Below are 16,088 nucleotides of genomic sequence, written 5' to 3'. Positions count from 1 at the left end.
TTAAAGTCCTGGGAGTTATTTTCATTTGGGGGGTGGTTTATTTGGTTTGGTTTTTTTGTTAGCTTGTTTATGGGGGGAGGGGGTTTTTGTTTGGTTGGTTTGTTTTTTTTTTAAATTATGGCAGGACAGAGAAGAAAGATGAAAAGCAGATTCCTCCCCCCTCCCCTTTCCTGGGAAAAGCAGACAGATTTCTCATTTTGAATGCTCTTTAGCAACAGCACATACATCAACCAGCCTATTTCCTTCAGCTGTTTATGTCTGTGACTAAGATAAGTCAAACACACCAACTCTCACGCAACAGCCCCATTTTCCCCTCCTCAAGATGCCAGCCTTTCTCCAGAGGGGCTCACAGCCCGATCTAGCAGATGCCATGGGGAAGTAATGGTGCTCCATAGCCGCAGATCCAAACTCTGGGGCTCTCTGGCACAATCGGAGATACACCCCATACTCCTAAGGAGCCACAAAATCCACCCCCCTCTCCCAGACGAAACCTGGGAGAGCTAGCACATACTTCTGTGTCACTGGCACAGATAAGTTGCATTTTTTGCTGTAGTTTCATGCCAGAGACAGCTGTTACATTCTCTGGCAATCTTCCTCTCAAAAACAGCCACACGTACTTCAGACTTCACAGGAACTCCAAGGTGCTCTCATGCCCCAGAAGGTTTTCAACCCTGAGGACAGGTACAAGATTTGAAAGCAAGATTGGGCCCTCAGTCAGCAAAACATCCAGGTTTCTAAGGGCACTATCTCACCCCGGGCTGGCTTCTGTGGACGGTTGGAGACACCCAGCGTGAGCCGCCCTCAGGGTGACAGGTGAGGAGCCCCAACTGCTGCTGCTGGCTCAGGATGCATCCCCAGGGCTGTGCTTAGTGTCAGCATCAGCCAGGCACCCGGCTGCCCCCAGGTAAGCGGATCAGAGATAGTGGGATCCCTCTCCATAAACTGACGTGCATTTCCACACAGGAGCCACAGGTCCTGGTTTGTACCTCTGTGCTTCCCCCTCCTTCCCCTGATGTGGGATAAAACACAGCAGAGACTGAAAGGTTTAAGATAGTTCCGCATATTTATTTATGTATATATTTATGATTCAGGCAAAGCCAAAACACTAAAAAAAGCTCTTTCCTCTGACGGACTGCACGTGAGCACGGCACACTCATGTGTGCCATGCACTTGACTCACAGCAGCTGGGAGACTTTGGCTGTCCTCTTAAATAACAGGCACTGTGATGGCCCTGTATGTCTGGGGCACTGTCCCCCTCCCATCTCACAAGGCAATATCACAGCTTATTTCACAGCTCCTCAGTCTCATGAGCCAGTCCTGAGTGACCTGCACGCTGCACCATCATGTTTGGGGCAGTGGGGAATGCTGGGGGTGCAGGGGAGCAGGGCTGCAGTGCAGCGTGCCAGCTCAGAGCACACGGAGTTCAGTGCCATCACACCGGTTAGGGGTGGGCAGGAAAAAAATGCAAGAGATGTTCTTCATGTCCCCTCATTGACAGAAGGACTGTGAATGCCTATTCTAAGGAAAATCCTATTTGTGCCCATTCTGGGATCTTGATTCCCTCAGTCCTGTCTGTCTTCTCCTAAAAAATAAAAAAGGAGGGGGTGAGGGGGGAGGTCGGCAGACTAGTGGCGGTACTGAGAAATTGTAAAAGGGCAAACTGGCACGTGTTTCATCGATCCCACACCAACCACACGTTGCACAAGGGCACATTTCTGCGTGCAACGGAGGGAGGGCAGCACCACCAGGCTCACGCAGGCTGGCACTGTTCCGGAGAATTCCCGTAACCTCTTGGAAGGGTTCAGAGCTGGTCCAGCACCCAAGCAGGAGGTGCTTGCTTTGCCATGGAGCTAGCCTCCTGTGACAGGACTGCAAAAATGCAGCACACCCTGCCCTGCATCCTCTGCACATGCAATTTTTTGAGGTGCTCTGCCTCTGGTCTCTGAGAGGAGCTCTGCCCTGGGATGCTGCATTGCATGGGATGAGGATCCCGCACAGAATCTGGTACTCCTGAGTTTGGGATGGCACCCACCTCAAAGGATCTTGCTCCCAGCTGTGGCAGCAGCACCCTGCCAGCACTTATGGCACCTTCCAGTTCCAGCCTGCTGCATCGTGTACATGATAGTATCCAACCCCGATAGCCCTACCCCCAGATCTCTCAGAAAGGGAAAGGCATCATCCTTTGGGTTGCAGGAAGCACAGGCTGGCCACGCACCCTCCTTGTGAATTTCAGTTTGTTGCCAAATCAGTGCTAATTACAATTTCTTTGTACAAGCACTCTCACACAGGCAGCATTTTGCTTGTGAAAAATCAACAGAGCCCAAGTAACTGCAAAAATAGAATCAGATGCAATAACACCTTACATAAGCTTTGGTTAATAATAAACCCAACTTTACTCAAATCCTAGTGACTCTAGTCCTTGTAGTGACAAGATAGGAGGCAACTATGAGAACATATTGAACCATTTCCCGTGAAGTGATGAGATTATCCTTCCTGCATTTTGTGAATTGTTAATGAAGGAAAGGACATATTTGGGGTTCCCCTGTCCCATTAATTGGAATTGTTCTGGTAGCTTGAATCAAATATCTGATTTATCAGACTGATTGTGAGTATTACAGCACAGATTGATAAACTGTGTTTTACTGGGACCCAAAAGCTATAAATACATACCAAGTAGAATTCCCAGCTATCTTTTGGTTTACCTGCCTCTAAAATCAATGATAAGACCCTAAAAAAAAAAAAAAAGTAATGTTACAACTATTGTTTGGCTAAATTGGGTCTGTTCTGGCTATCCTCAGGCTTCTTGATTAGACAAACTGGTCTTTATAAACTGTGTTTACTTCTGCCAAAGCACAACCTGCTTGATCAGAGAATAATCCAAATTTCTGATAAACTGGATTATCCATTTTGGACCCCTTTGAACTAAGAAAATAGCAGTCTTCCCTCCTGCGTCTTAGTGATTGTAAGGGCCTGAAATACTGTCATAGAAGTTTACAAAGCTACCCAAGAGCAGTCTCTAGCCTGCCTGTTTCTCCTACTCAGGAGACATTATTTGAGGAAAGCATTAAACAGATACTATTATCAGCCATACCTATCCTCTTCTGCCATGGAGACAGTAATGTTCCAGGACAGGTTAGAGACAAAAAGGCACCCAAGTCTTCAGTAGCTAAATGACTAAGAACACACATTCCAGGGGCAAACAAAGGAAAGGTATTTAGATGCATTGAAATGCAATAGTCTCAGCCTCAGTGATACTGACAAAGAACAAGCCCTATAAAGGAATTTGCAAGGTCATAACCTGGTAAGAAAATTCATATTCCTTCTAGACACTGCCAACTAGATTTTCAAGCTTCTCTAAAGCCTGTTCTGAGTCAGACATTGCTTCAAGTTTTTGGTGTCTCAATAATAATGTATGTGTTGGTGCATCAATTATACCTGTATCTAATGTGAGTTATTTAGATATGTTTGTTATAAGCAAAAAACCCCATCCATTTGCATATCAGATCATCTGTTTTTCCTCAGTTTGGTGACAGGAGTCCAACCCAGATGTTAATTACAGAGAGTATTTCAAAAGCAAAGGCACTTCTTAGGGTAAGTTTGAAGGGAGAAAGTAACACTCACTTTTCAAAAACTTCTATTTGTAGAAAGATAAAATTAAAGCATATGCTCTGACATAATGAGATAATCCCCTAATGTATGAAAATGTTGAAATTTATAACCTGTCTTAATAGTGATTTTTTTTCTTTGATGTGTGAGATTTCTTAGCTTTAACAACATTCTAACAATTTTTTAGTGCTTTTTTAAACGAAGGAATGCACACGCATACATGTCATGGGAAGAGCTACCATCTCAAAGTCATGGTGGAAGAAGTGTCCAGGTTCAGAAGTGAGCAGTAGAACTCCCATGGACAGCCAGCAGAGAGTGGGAGCAGGTATCACTGCATCACAGCGTGACCCTGAATAAGATATCTGACTGCCCAGGTCCAGTTTCTCAGTTTGTGAAACAGGAATATTAATGTTTAACTACCTCAATAAACCAACACCTACATATTAATACTGAAAAGGACATCGTATTTCCATGATTTAGTACATGGGAGTTCCTTTTACCGAAAATTTGACCATTTGACATTCCCATCCAAAAAAAAAAAGTTGTCTGTAAGAATGACACAAAATTGACACAAGGCCTCACAGCGAAGAGATTTGGGGATTTAACGTATCAAAGAGAAGGTCAAAAGTTAACTTGCTTACAATCTACAGATATTTATACAAAGAGAGGAACTGTAACCAGAGGGCTCCATCTCCTAGACAAAGGCAAAACAACTACTAGAAATTCTAAATACCCAAGGCTGCAAGGAAGGGGCTGGCAGTAACAATCTTCAGATCAAGGCTGGAGAGCATAAAGTTCTGAGACACACACTAGGTCACTGGCTTACCTTCGGGCATCACTGGCCAAGATCTCACATGCTTTCTTTGCAGAGGGGTCAGATCAGACTCAATCTGAATGCATTCTTCCAGCCTCCATCTAGAAAATGATTTTTTAAATGGCACAAATTGAATTAAAGATCCAAGAGGGCATCCTTATCCAAGGGCTGGTAATAACTCAAGAAAAACTAACACTGAAGCACTAACATATAATGTTATTGAAGCTTCTGTTGATAGCTTTAAAACATCAGTTCGACCTTTAAAAAAGGTTTTCTTGGAGGTGTGTGGGGGAAATAGAATGGCAATTTTTGCCAGAAAGGGTGGCGAGGAACACAAACAGTCAAGGGCAGCCCCACAGCGCTCCAGTTGCTATGAGGGAGAGAGGGACAGCTAGGAAAAAGTTATTGTGAGTCAAAAAGCCTCAGGAATGGGAGGAAAGATTTCATGTCATCTATCTCACTGTGGATCTCTCTGCTTCTTTCACCTGGAAGCAGCCTGTCTTTCCTGATTTGAGCTCTTTTTGTGGGAATGCACAACAGCCTATTTGTTGTCCCCTTGTCCTCTCATTTTGGGTAAAGATGAGTGATCAGTACTCCCCAAATTTGAACAGATCAGTCTTTTGAATGATTAATTCAGCTGGAAATAACGGCATGAGGTAAATAGTAACAGGAAAAGACAGTTGTTTTGGACCCATAATTGTTTCAAACAAAGTTTACCAAGCCTAGGAAATCGAAGCTCTGTACTGTCAGGTTGCACTTAATCTTCCCCATCTCTGTTATCAAGACTCCAGCGTCTACAGGCAACACCACTCCATAATAGGCAACTCTGAAAGGGGCTAGAAAAGTTAAACCACGGCTGTAAGCAGGGATGAATTTGGATATTCACACCTTGCCTGTTATTTCTTCACATATTCCAGAACTGCAGCTAAGAACCCTCTTCTAGATGTATGTCCCCTTCCTCATACAGACAATAATTGTCATGAGACGGTCGGCGATGGAAGAGACAGGGCAGATTGCTCGGATCCAAGAAGCCGGTTTTATTGGTACAGAGCTGAGTATTTATACCTTTTCAGCAGTTACTAAAAATAAATTCTTATATAAGCAGCAATCACTATAACAAACATATCTATGTTTCTTAATAACATGGCAAAACTAGAAGCTAGCACTAACTAACACAGGTACATACCACGCATGCCGCTCCCTTATGCTATTTCGTTATAGGCCGCACTGCCTGCCATGGTTTGCGGCCTAGCAGCGCTAGTGTGTCCACTTCTGACATGAGTTTAGCAGTGCTCTCACTTCTGCTTGCTAGCTGTATCGCCAATTATTTGGTAATAATTTAAAAACAACCAAACCAAAATATCCTGTGCCTAAATCCCTGAAACTCTCTCCTTTGGACTTATATGTCTAAACCGATTGCTTTTCCATGAAAAATTGAAACATTCAGGCTTCAAATTAACCAGGGTTAAAGGAGTGCTCTGTTGGGATACAGGAAACTTGGGTTTAACCCCTCCTCTTCTGTGTGATTTAGAACTTAAAACATGAACGCGTACCTTCTACCTTCTGGAGGCCCAGAAGGTAGCCAGAACAGGCTACTGCATCCTAAAGGTAGTCCGGAGCAAACACTGCTAAGGATTATGTTGAAATGGTGCACTGCCTGCGGTATCATGTTCCCAAATGTCACATTATTTACTGTAAGCACCCATGAACTACATGTACTCTTATCTCCTGATTCAAAGGTAGTTGGCTGCAGACACCAACAAACCCACAAACACAACATTATGTGGTTTGCTGTTTACTTTCCATCGTTTACCAACACAGATCCATACCCAACTGGCAAAGGATCTCGTACGGGTTGTGTCTTTTCTTTTTTTAATTACTAAAAAAATGTAAGTTTGCAAAATCGCCTAACTTTATGTTGCTAAGTCAGCAATAAATAACATATTTAAGCATTTAAATAAGACCCATTTAAAAGTCCAGTTGACTCTATAGCTATAAAAGCAATTAAATCAACCTTTTTACATATTGCAATTACAACACCGCTCAGTGAAGAGTTTGGATGGAATCCTGGTGAGGGACGTGAGTGTCCCCGCAGCATGTTTAGTCCCATTAAAAAGTTCTAGGAACTACTTCAGATGACATTTATGATCCCAGGCCTCTTGTCAAAAATATCTCTTTCTAAATATTTCACAGAAATCAGTAGAACACCATTTCCAAGAGGTGTTTCAAATCAGCTTCAGTGGAAGCTGAACACCTACCAGTCTTTAGAAGACAAATTATTACCCACTTGTGAATCTCCCAGGTACAGGCTATTTGTATTTCTACCACCAAAGGAAAATGTCTTTCCTCATTTTGGGGAGCACATTCATGTGTCATACCAGTTTAGCAAAGTACAGACCAAGTCCTGTATTTTTTACTTTCCCTGTGCAACACTTCCAAGATTGTCAGGACTCCAGGAGGAAAATAAATTTGGGTCCTTAAAAGTGAAGTTTAATTTACCTGAAAAAGATGTTCTTGATCTGTTAGTGATTATCAAGTGTAAAAGGAGAGGAAGACAGATTGCAAGTTTTCCCCCACCCCTCTCCTTAGGCATCCAAGAGATACTGTTCTTTCAGCAGCCTCAGGTCAGAAGAAGCCAGGCATCTATCTCATCTGGCCCCAACCTCCTTGGTTCTGCTTTTCATCCACTCAGATGCCCAGTCCGACTATCTTGCTCTATTACCCTAATGCAAAATCCCCAAAGAAATTCGGGCTTGTTGAGACATCCAGGGCTTTCTCCTTGGTAGCATGAGATGCCTGTTTGATCCCTGCAACACAGAGATGCAAAGAAACCGGTTTTTGTCACTTTATCCAAGAGTATTCCTAACTCTTAACTACTAAAAATGGATCAGAATCACTTCCACCACTTCTTCCATCACAGACCATATCGTAAGAGGAATTTCATCTTATGAGTCCTCAGTGAATGGCCAAATTTCTTTGCAGCTCTAGCTTTAGTTGACCATACCTTGTGATTGGTAGGATTATGGATATATCCCAACACGCAGCATTTCTTATCAACTGGATTTGCTAGGGAGATCACATTTAACAAGGGTTTATCTGTTCAGAGATGAACACCCTCTGTGCTCCGTTGTGGCTACCAAAATACCCGGCACAGATATTTGGATTGCACATGAAAATTACTGAAGGTAGACGTTAGAACACACAGTGGCCAAGTACTATTTTTACTGAGTTGTTTTCCTTATCTTCCTCGTACCTTGACTAGTCCTAAAACTAGCAGTTATTAGGAGAAATCACTCTCTTACCAAGTAGGGCTACATTTCTGAGAGGGCAATGACATTTTGCAACTGTAAAAACCACTTTTCCCTTCAACTAGTCAGATGAAGATAACAAAATTCTCATGTTCTTGACAAAGCATGCTAACAAGCCTTGACAAGGGAGGATAGGTGCCTTTCCAGACATTCAAGAGACACACTTGGTGAGTTTCTGGCATGACACACACTGCTCTGCTTCTGTGATTACACTTCTGCATTGATATTTGACAGGCAGGTCTCTCAGCAGCGACACCAGCTTCAGCAGCCTCTTTTCCTCACTTTTTCATTTGCTCTTCGGTGCTCTCATTCACGTTATGGTGGTACATTTGCCCGTGCAGTTGTGCATTCAGCCAGGTGAGAACTGACTCAGGTTAAAAAGAGCCTATCAGAAAGGTTTGGCTTTAAAGTGGGAGTATTTATAGATTGGCCCAGCCACCATAATTCAACTCTGTACCAGTAAAATGGGAACAGAAAGTAAATGGGAGGATAAACAAGCTATCTCTGGGACAGGTATGCCCAGCCTCCTTCCACAGCTTGCACCTTGCCCTCTGACTCTTGCTGCCATCCAGCCCTAAATGGCCAAAAAGCCAAACAAGAAGAGAAAGAGGAGATGTGGATGGTAAGGTCTGGGTTATAAAGCTCTGTTATTCCCATCAAGAGCCCTCCTGCCTCCCAATACAGAAGACAGGCCAAGACTGTGAACAGAGAACCTCTCTGCCACCCCTCAGAGCCCCACTGCCCCACCCCCTGCCCTCTGATGCCACTCCGCTCCTTCTATTCTGCAGAACCACACAAAGGGCCAATAAAGACAAACATTATTAAAACTTCCTGCCTCTGAATTCGCTCTTTACTTTGCCTCCCAATATTTTTTAATTCATCAAGCAATGGACAAAGGTGGGGAGAGAGGGATGAAGGGGCCTCTGTTCAGAAAAGCATTCACATACCAAAATGAAGACTGCAAGTGACAAACCAAAGGTTCAAATATATAATTAAAGAATGTTCTCCTTATAGCTCCAATCACCACATATGAGCTTCCTAGTTTCAGGAGTGTTTCACACTACAAACAAGCCGCCCTTGCTCTTAGTCACAGAGATACAGCCATGTGACTTGAGACTAAGACAGAAAAAAAAAAGAAGTCCATCACCAAGTGGCCTAAGAATCACTGAGAAAGCAGTTTGGAGTTTTAACTTACTTTTTACACTTTTGATGTTTGGAAAGTGGGGGGAAAAAAGCTAGAGAAAAACTAGGCTCCCTAAAAGATAAAGGAAATGAAAAGAGGTAGGATATTAAGCAAAGGATTGAATAAAAGATGAAATGAAGAAAAGAAAAAGACAACTCACAAGCCTCTCAGTAAAGCAACCAAAACCCACAAAGAGCAAATACAAGCAATATTCAAAATGCAGTCTAGCATTTAGTTTGCATTTGAAATAAGGTTGTCTGCAGAGCTTTCTTCCCAAATAAGTTTTAGAAGCCTTACCTTAGGGGGCTGGAATTTTTAAAATCTTAAAATAATAAAGAATTTGAGGTGAAACAAACAAAAAACCAACAACCCAAACCACCAAATGACTAATGAAAAAACAAAATAACCCAACTAACAGCAAAAAGGGTCCTTAAAGGAGTAAGAGGTTATTATATCATTCTTTCAAAAGATAATCTCAAAGACTGTCACAATGACAAAGACACACAGCTGACATGTTTCCTGACATTTAGTAAATACTACTGCTCAGCTATATCTTCCTTTCTTTGAGTTAATTCTGTTTCATGAGCACGAGAATACACAGAATTGACTTATAAAGAATGGTAAGAAGATGAATATTTACAGAGGCATAGACCAAGAAAAAGAAATCTAAGTTGTTTTGCCTTTTAAATTCTCACTTTCTTGTTGCATTTTTATAGGAAGTTAAACTTGGAGGAGGTGGTGCAACTGTAAGAGAGGCTGCATCCACAAGCTCTCCACGACTCAGGCCACCCAAGCATAAATCCTCTCTCACAGACTCCAATTTCACTTTTGCAGCTGGAATAAGCCAGCATTACCAGTTATAGAAGCCCTCCCACCAGTGTCCTGCACAGCTTCCTGGAGTAACAGAAATGCTGGTCTTGGCCAGGTTTGGAAGGAGTTCAGATGGCCTCTGTGTCACTGCCCAGTGACAGGCAGTACAGTCCAAGTTCCCTGGGTCACTGTGACATGTGGATTCCTACACAAAGACATCCACAACTTTCCAAGTGCCAATACAGGAAAATCACCTCTAGAAGAAACTCAAGCAATAAAAAGACAAACATGCAGGCAAGGAGGGTGGACTGAAACCCATGTCCTGGCTTTTTTCTCTTCTCCAGCTGATGGCAGCTTAGGATACTGTCCACCAAACCACATTAATAGCAACTGCATGGGCAGACAATAAACAACCTAAGACAGGTTCATGAGAAGAACTGCTTCATTTATGTGTCTTAATGCTGTCTGTCTGTCCCACCCCAATTTCCTTATCCTTTCCACAGGCTCTCTGACAAGGAGTGAAGCCCCTTGCTACTCAAATTAGTGACTCCTCACAAGTGCCCTCCTATATCAAGAGCAAGTCCAAGTTTCAGTCATTTAGTCTTTTTTCACTGCAGATGCTTCAGGGCAGATCTACCATGGGTGCTACACCTGCTGTGAGGATAACCACAGAGGCACAATCAAACATTTCACCTCCTCTTACAAAAAGGAAACCTTTGCAGTTAGACTAAGGATAAACCAAACAGAAATGAAGCTTGTCTGAACCTTTGTTCATTAATTATATTTCAATCCTTCAAAGAGACAGAGAATTATTGGTAATAAATGTTTTTTTCACACAGTTATGATGAAACACAGCCCTGCACATCCCACTTGTCTTTGCTTCTAATCTCATCAGCCTCCCTCTGCCTCTGTGGAACTGCTAAAAGCCACAAAAAACCTCACCCACCGCTCCTTCCTCTGCTTTCTCATCATCTCCATGAGAAAGGGGCAAGAATAGTCTGATTTTAGTGCCAGAAGATCCCAAGGCTTTTGTGCCTTTAGTACTGAAATGATACAAAACAGACTTGCTACAGGGCTCAGTCTGATCCAAAACACACATAGGAATATAAGTTATCAATATCAAGTTATATAGCAAACCAGAAGCTGAGATCAAGGAACAGACCTTCATACTTTACTACAAGGTCTATTTCTTGAGACACAATTCAGTCTTCACCAGCTTCTCTTAATTTCACTTTTCAGATAAAAAGAGCAGTTAAAAATAACCCTATGTGTCAACACACTGTGAAGTGAAATGGGAAGCCAGTTGCCTGTAACTGAGGTGAGAGACTGAAGGCTGTAACGTGTAGTAAAGCCTTCACACATTAAAGTTTTTTAATATTGCATGAGATTTCTTTATTACATATCAGTAAATTAATTTCATGACATAACAATGAAGTAGCATGCCTTATTTTTACCATATTTTACCCTACCACAGAGCTCACAAAACACAAGGAACCTTGTATGTAGCAGTGGTAAGTAGAATTGTTTTTTCCTGGAAACATGCACAGAGTTGGCACTTGAACAAGATCCAGCACAGCAGAAACCTAAGATTCCTATCTGCTTCTACAAGAAACAGTTGTGTTACAGACAGCCCTGAACCCTCATATTTATTATATTAGAAAAGCATTGGAAATCCTGGGTGCTCATGTAGACTGTATGCAGTAGCAAGGAAATAACCTCACACATCAGGATTTTTACATGGGAACAGTGAATTCTCCTGACAGGTTCCAATATTAGGTCATCTTTCTCAACAAAGGACTAATTTTACAAGATCCTTCATGAAGTATTCATGTGTACAAACCATTTTTGCCTCACCTTAAACTCATCCCTGACACCACCACCACCACAAAGATCAACGTAATTCTTGCTGCCTTACCTGTATTCCTGCTGCAGACAGTCCCAGGACAGGGATGAGAACACACCAAACCTCCTCCTGCACTGAGGATCTGACCACCGCACTTGCTCAGGGCCTCTCACGGACACCACATCCCTCATTGGCCTCAGCTGCTGGTGGCGGCTTTTGCACAGCTCCTCATGGCCCTGCCATCTCCACACTACTGCTTAACAGCCTGCATCCGAGACAAGAGCAAGGTTTCAGCCCTCCCAACCTCCCTCTTCAGGCCTGGAAGCAAAACCCTCCCAAGCACAAGAGTGTAAGAAGAGGTGTCACCTCCACAAGGAAAACTACTACCAGTAGTAAAGAATACCAAGTATGGCAATGATGCTTAAGGAGGCAAACAGCTTTGTATTTGTAGAAGTTGAATGAGTAAATCATTGAGGGATCGCATGTAAAAGCAAGAACACAACTTTTCCTTAGCATGCTGGTGGTGAGATAGGCTGGAGAGACCAATATGCTCAGGTGATGTGGCATGCAGGGCATTCGGGGAGAAAATTAAACAGTGAGGGAAAAGGAAAGGCAGCCTCAGTTCTGCTTTTTCTCTGAAAGCTCTTCATGACTCAGCTCCCCTCTCCTCTTGTGATCTTTCTCCTATTGAAAGACCAGCCCAACTCTGCCAAAATCTGATTCCTGTGCTGATGCTTTATCTTCCCAGACTACTTTTTACAGGAAGAATCAACTCTTGTTTCAGAAACACCACCTTCAACATCCGTCGCAGCTCTGTGAAATGCACATTGAGCACTGCAGTGTGCTGACAGCTACTGGCTTTGAATCTACATTTGCAATTACAGCGCCCCTACACCTTTGTCTGCTTTTTCTCTTCTACCTGCTTGCTCTTCTTTTGAGATTAGAAATGGACTTCTGGGCAACTACCACGTTACCTAAAAATGTAGATCCCCCACACTGTGGGATCCTGAGCTGCTGGGAAATACAGCTATCAGCAGAGAATACAAGTTACTATTTCAAGGAGCTCTGGTACTTTATTACCCATCAATCATATCTGGACTTGCAGCAGTTTTTTGTATTTTGACTTGTATTGGGAATATGAGTCAAATTCAGCAGAGAAGTAAAGATTATTCTTCAGTTACAGGTTAGACATTGAATGGTCATTACAGTATAATAGTTGTACTGCCATGGTATGGTGTGGGCCTGAAACATCACAGAAAGTTCATGTTCAGACTAGAAAGAGAACCTGGAGAGAGAAAACAGAGGACATAGAAAATTAACCTGAGGTTATTTCCAGGGTGGATGATGCTGTGGACATTTCATGGACAGAACTGAAGCATCTGGAGATGACCTAAGTAAGGACTGCTAGATTTTGGTTCATATAACCAGCAGTTCCTTTGCTGTCTTTGCACACTACTTCAGAAATAGAAACATGTGGTATCTGAAGACACTGCACTGTCAGACACTGGAAGGTGATGATACAGACTGTGGAGCAGCAACTCTGAATCACTGTGAGGTAGCTGAGCAGATGCTCACTTTGCCACTCCTAATTATCATGGCTTAATACACAAAAGAAAGAGATGACAATACATGTTTTGGAAAACCTATCACCATAACAGTTGCCAGTCCTTCTTTTCCATTGTACTTATTCCTATTGTACACCCAACAATGAAATCATCTGTCACTTCAGCTATCCTCAGGAAAGAGAGTTGTATATATTCACACTGACATGTCAAGTAGAAAGTAAATTTGATGGATATCAGCCATGTTAGTACTCACAATAAGAGGAAAAATCATGCACTTCTAGATCCTTGTAAAAAATTCCTTCTTTTTATAGCTTTCAAATATCAATCGGCTGGAGAAAAGCACAGGAAGGTGAAAAAAATAAAAAGGGCCATGACCAAGAACTCCCTGGATAAGACACAATTAAGTCTTGGCTAGATGCCTCCAAGTACTGCAGTCCAGTAACATTGCTAAGGGCCTCACTTACTCAGACAACTGAGCTCACAGGTCTCTATCAAGCACATCTCTCCTTTGCTCTTCCCAGTGCAGGAATGGCACCAATACTTTGAATACTGGCCCTGCTGCCCAGCTCTGCTGGGGACCTGCCCCTGTGAAGCAGGTGTGTACTTGACCTCACCCTGCTCCTTCTGCTCGTGGCACGAGACAAGGGTTCGTAGGCTCCAGGGGGGCAAGGACGGCAGACCTAAACACTCAAACCCTGCTTCCACCAGCAGCACAAACTGGCAGAGGGAATAGCATGAGTGACCCATCAGGAAAAGAGCCACTAGTCATCTAAAAGCAAGGAGACCAAGTGCCAGGGTGCTCCTCATCCTCCACTGAGCAGGGATGAGAGTAGTATTTTCCTCCTCTCATGGTCTCAAGAAAAAAGGAGAGTTGTTGTGGAATGTTGCCCTTATTCCAGGAGTTGTGGGGAGAAGGGGTTGAAACAGTCCCTCTTCTATCAAGCTTAGCTGCTTCTCTGAGGGCTCTGGAGTATTTACAGCACAAGCACATTAGGGCTTGGGGCAAGTGTTTTTGAGACTTTCTGGTCCCAAAGTCATGAGTGTGAGGAATTGCCCTAGCAGGAGACTTAATCTGGCTTGTTCTTTTTTCCATTATATACATTACCATCACAAGAACAAAATCCTCACAATGTGTTTTTTCATCATAGTTGCAGTATTGATACGGATTTCTTAATTTAGGGATAAGTTTGCAAGACCAGTTCATCTCTTTCTGCTGTGAATCTTGAAACACATCTCTCGTCTCCAAAGAACAGCAAAGGACTGATCAGTAGTCACAGCAGCTACAGACAAAACCGCAAGTATTTGGAGTCAATTTTTTCCCTCCTGTTTGCATAGATCTACTTTGAAAAAGATTTCAAGGAGTCAATTAGTGTTTGGTCATTGGGCATCTGTGACAGAAGATGACTAAGTGAATCTGTAGTTCCTTTCACTCATTGTGGGTGTTGGGTAGCAGTTGCACAAAAGTGTATTGCTCCCTTTATTGTACATGGAAATGAGCTTTCAAAGTAAAGCGAGGGACAAATGTTGCTGCTCAGAACACCCATTAGCCTTCCGATCAAATCCCTCTTTGATATCCAAAGTGGTGTGTTCAAGAGCACATGCTATTGACTGCAATACCATGAAAACTGCCTGGCTCACATGCAGGATTGTAATTTGGGTAGATCTGTTTTCCTTTACATACTTACTTTCTGCAGTGAAGAGGAAAAGGGGTTGTGGGGAAGAAAAGGGGTGTGAGGTAGCAAAACAAGGCAGAATGCCAGCATTTTCCTTCAGTCTGTGTTCGTACCTATTAAAACATTTTGCCAAATCAAAGAGATGAATTACTGTACTGTTTTTGGAGGCTGATGCAACTCTTTTTGCTCACTCTGAGCCTGCAGTCAGCTGGTATCATTTTGCAGGCTAGAAGAGCTGTGATTTACAGTCTGGGGGATATTAACAGTTGGATCACAAGTTTTGAAACTTTCAAAGCACAGCACTGGGTTTCTGTTCTTTCAGGGTGTGTTTTGGTAGATGGTGGTAGCCAAGAATATTCACCCTGCCTTTCACCTCTATTAAATGTTGGCTGTTGGGTAACTAGTGCTCTGTGTTTACATATATTTGGTTTTATCATCATTGTTCTGTGCTCCTGTAATGAAACAGTTTCTCCTCTGCTCCTGCTGTGAATAACATTGAACGGATTGTATTATCTTAGCCAAAGTCACAGCAGGCACTGGGTCAATGGGTAAAACTGTCCAACATAGGAAGAAATCTCACCCAACAGCTCAATCTCCAGATGTTGACATGAACTGGAGAGGAAAAAAATAGAACTACAGGGAAGGGACAAAATTAGGTTAAAGGGAAAAGAAATTAATAGTGTCAGAAAATAGCCAGAAATGGACTAAAACCAAAGCAAGGCACACACAAAACAGTCAAAGAGAGTACTTCTAACTTTTGAATTTCCACATTAATGAGGAGAATGGGCTGCAAATAGCTTAATACTTTTGCAGAGCTCATTGAAGTATTGAATTTCACATCTTGTATGCCTGCACTTGAATGAACCTGAGCATTCTATTTTCTCCTGAGACCTCAGGATGCTGTGCACCTCACAGACCAGTCTCTTGGTTCTCTTGCTTTAAACAATTGGACCCAACCTTCCATCATCGTACTAGCCAAGGCTGTAGGTGAGCTGCAGGCTGATAGCTTGCAAAGGGTTAATAAATCCTCATCCCAGCCCATGGATGTCACAGAAGCAAAGCAAAGTTTCAGCAAAGTAATTGCTAGTTCAGCATCTCTTTTGGTGAAATACTAAGCACACTCAGTTCTTTGACTATTGCTGCAGAGATACAAACTGATCTATGACATCTGCCTGGAGTCTCTGTCTTTGAAAATTAATCAAAGAATGTTTGTTTGTTAAAAAAAAACAGCCACAAACCTCCTTTACTAAAATGCTATAGTTTTGTTGTTCCCATAATTTATTATT

General features: G+C 42.6%; 1 long non-coding RNA gene across 1 annotated transcript; it reads right to left on the bottom strand.

Annotated features, from left to right (window-relative positions):
- Window positions 1-1,067: 1,067 nt before the first annotated feature.
- Window positions 1,068-5,405, bottom strand: LOC109143789. The gene is made up of 4 exons (XR_002044149.1): window positions 5,309-5,405; window positions 4,433-4,521; window positions 2,671-2,728; window positions 1,068-1,582 (listed from the first exon to the last, which is right to left on the bottom strand). It is a non-coding gene; the product is annotated as an uncharacterized LOC109143789 (long non-coding RNA).
- Between the last annotated feature and the right edge of the window lie 10,683 nt (window positions 5,406-16,088).

Source organism: Corvus cornix, chromosome 3, assembly GCF_000738735.6.
Source record: "Corvus cornix cornix isolate S_Up_H32 chromosome 3, ASM73873v5, whole genome shotgun sequence".
Lineage (NCBI taxonomy): Eukaryota > Metazoa > Chordata > Aves > Passeriformes > Corvidae > Corvus > Corvus cornix.
Note: the sequence above shows the minus strand (reverse complement) of the source record. Positions and strands in the feature narration are given on the sequence as shown.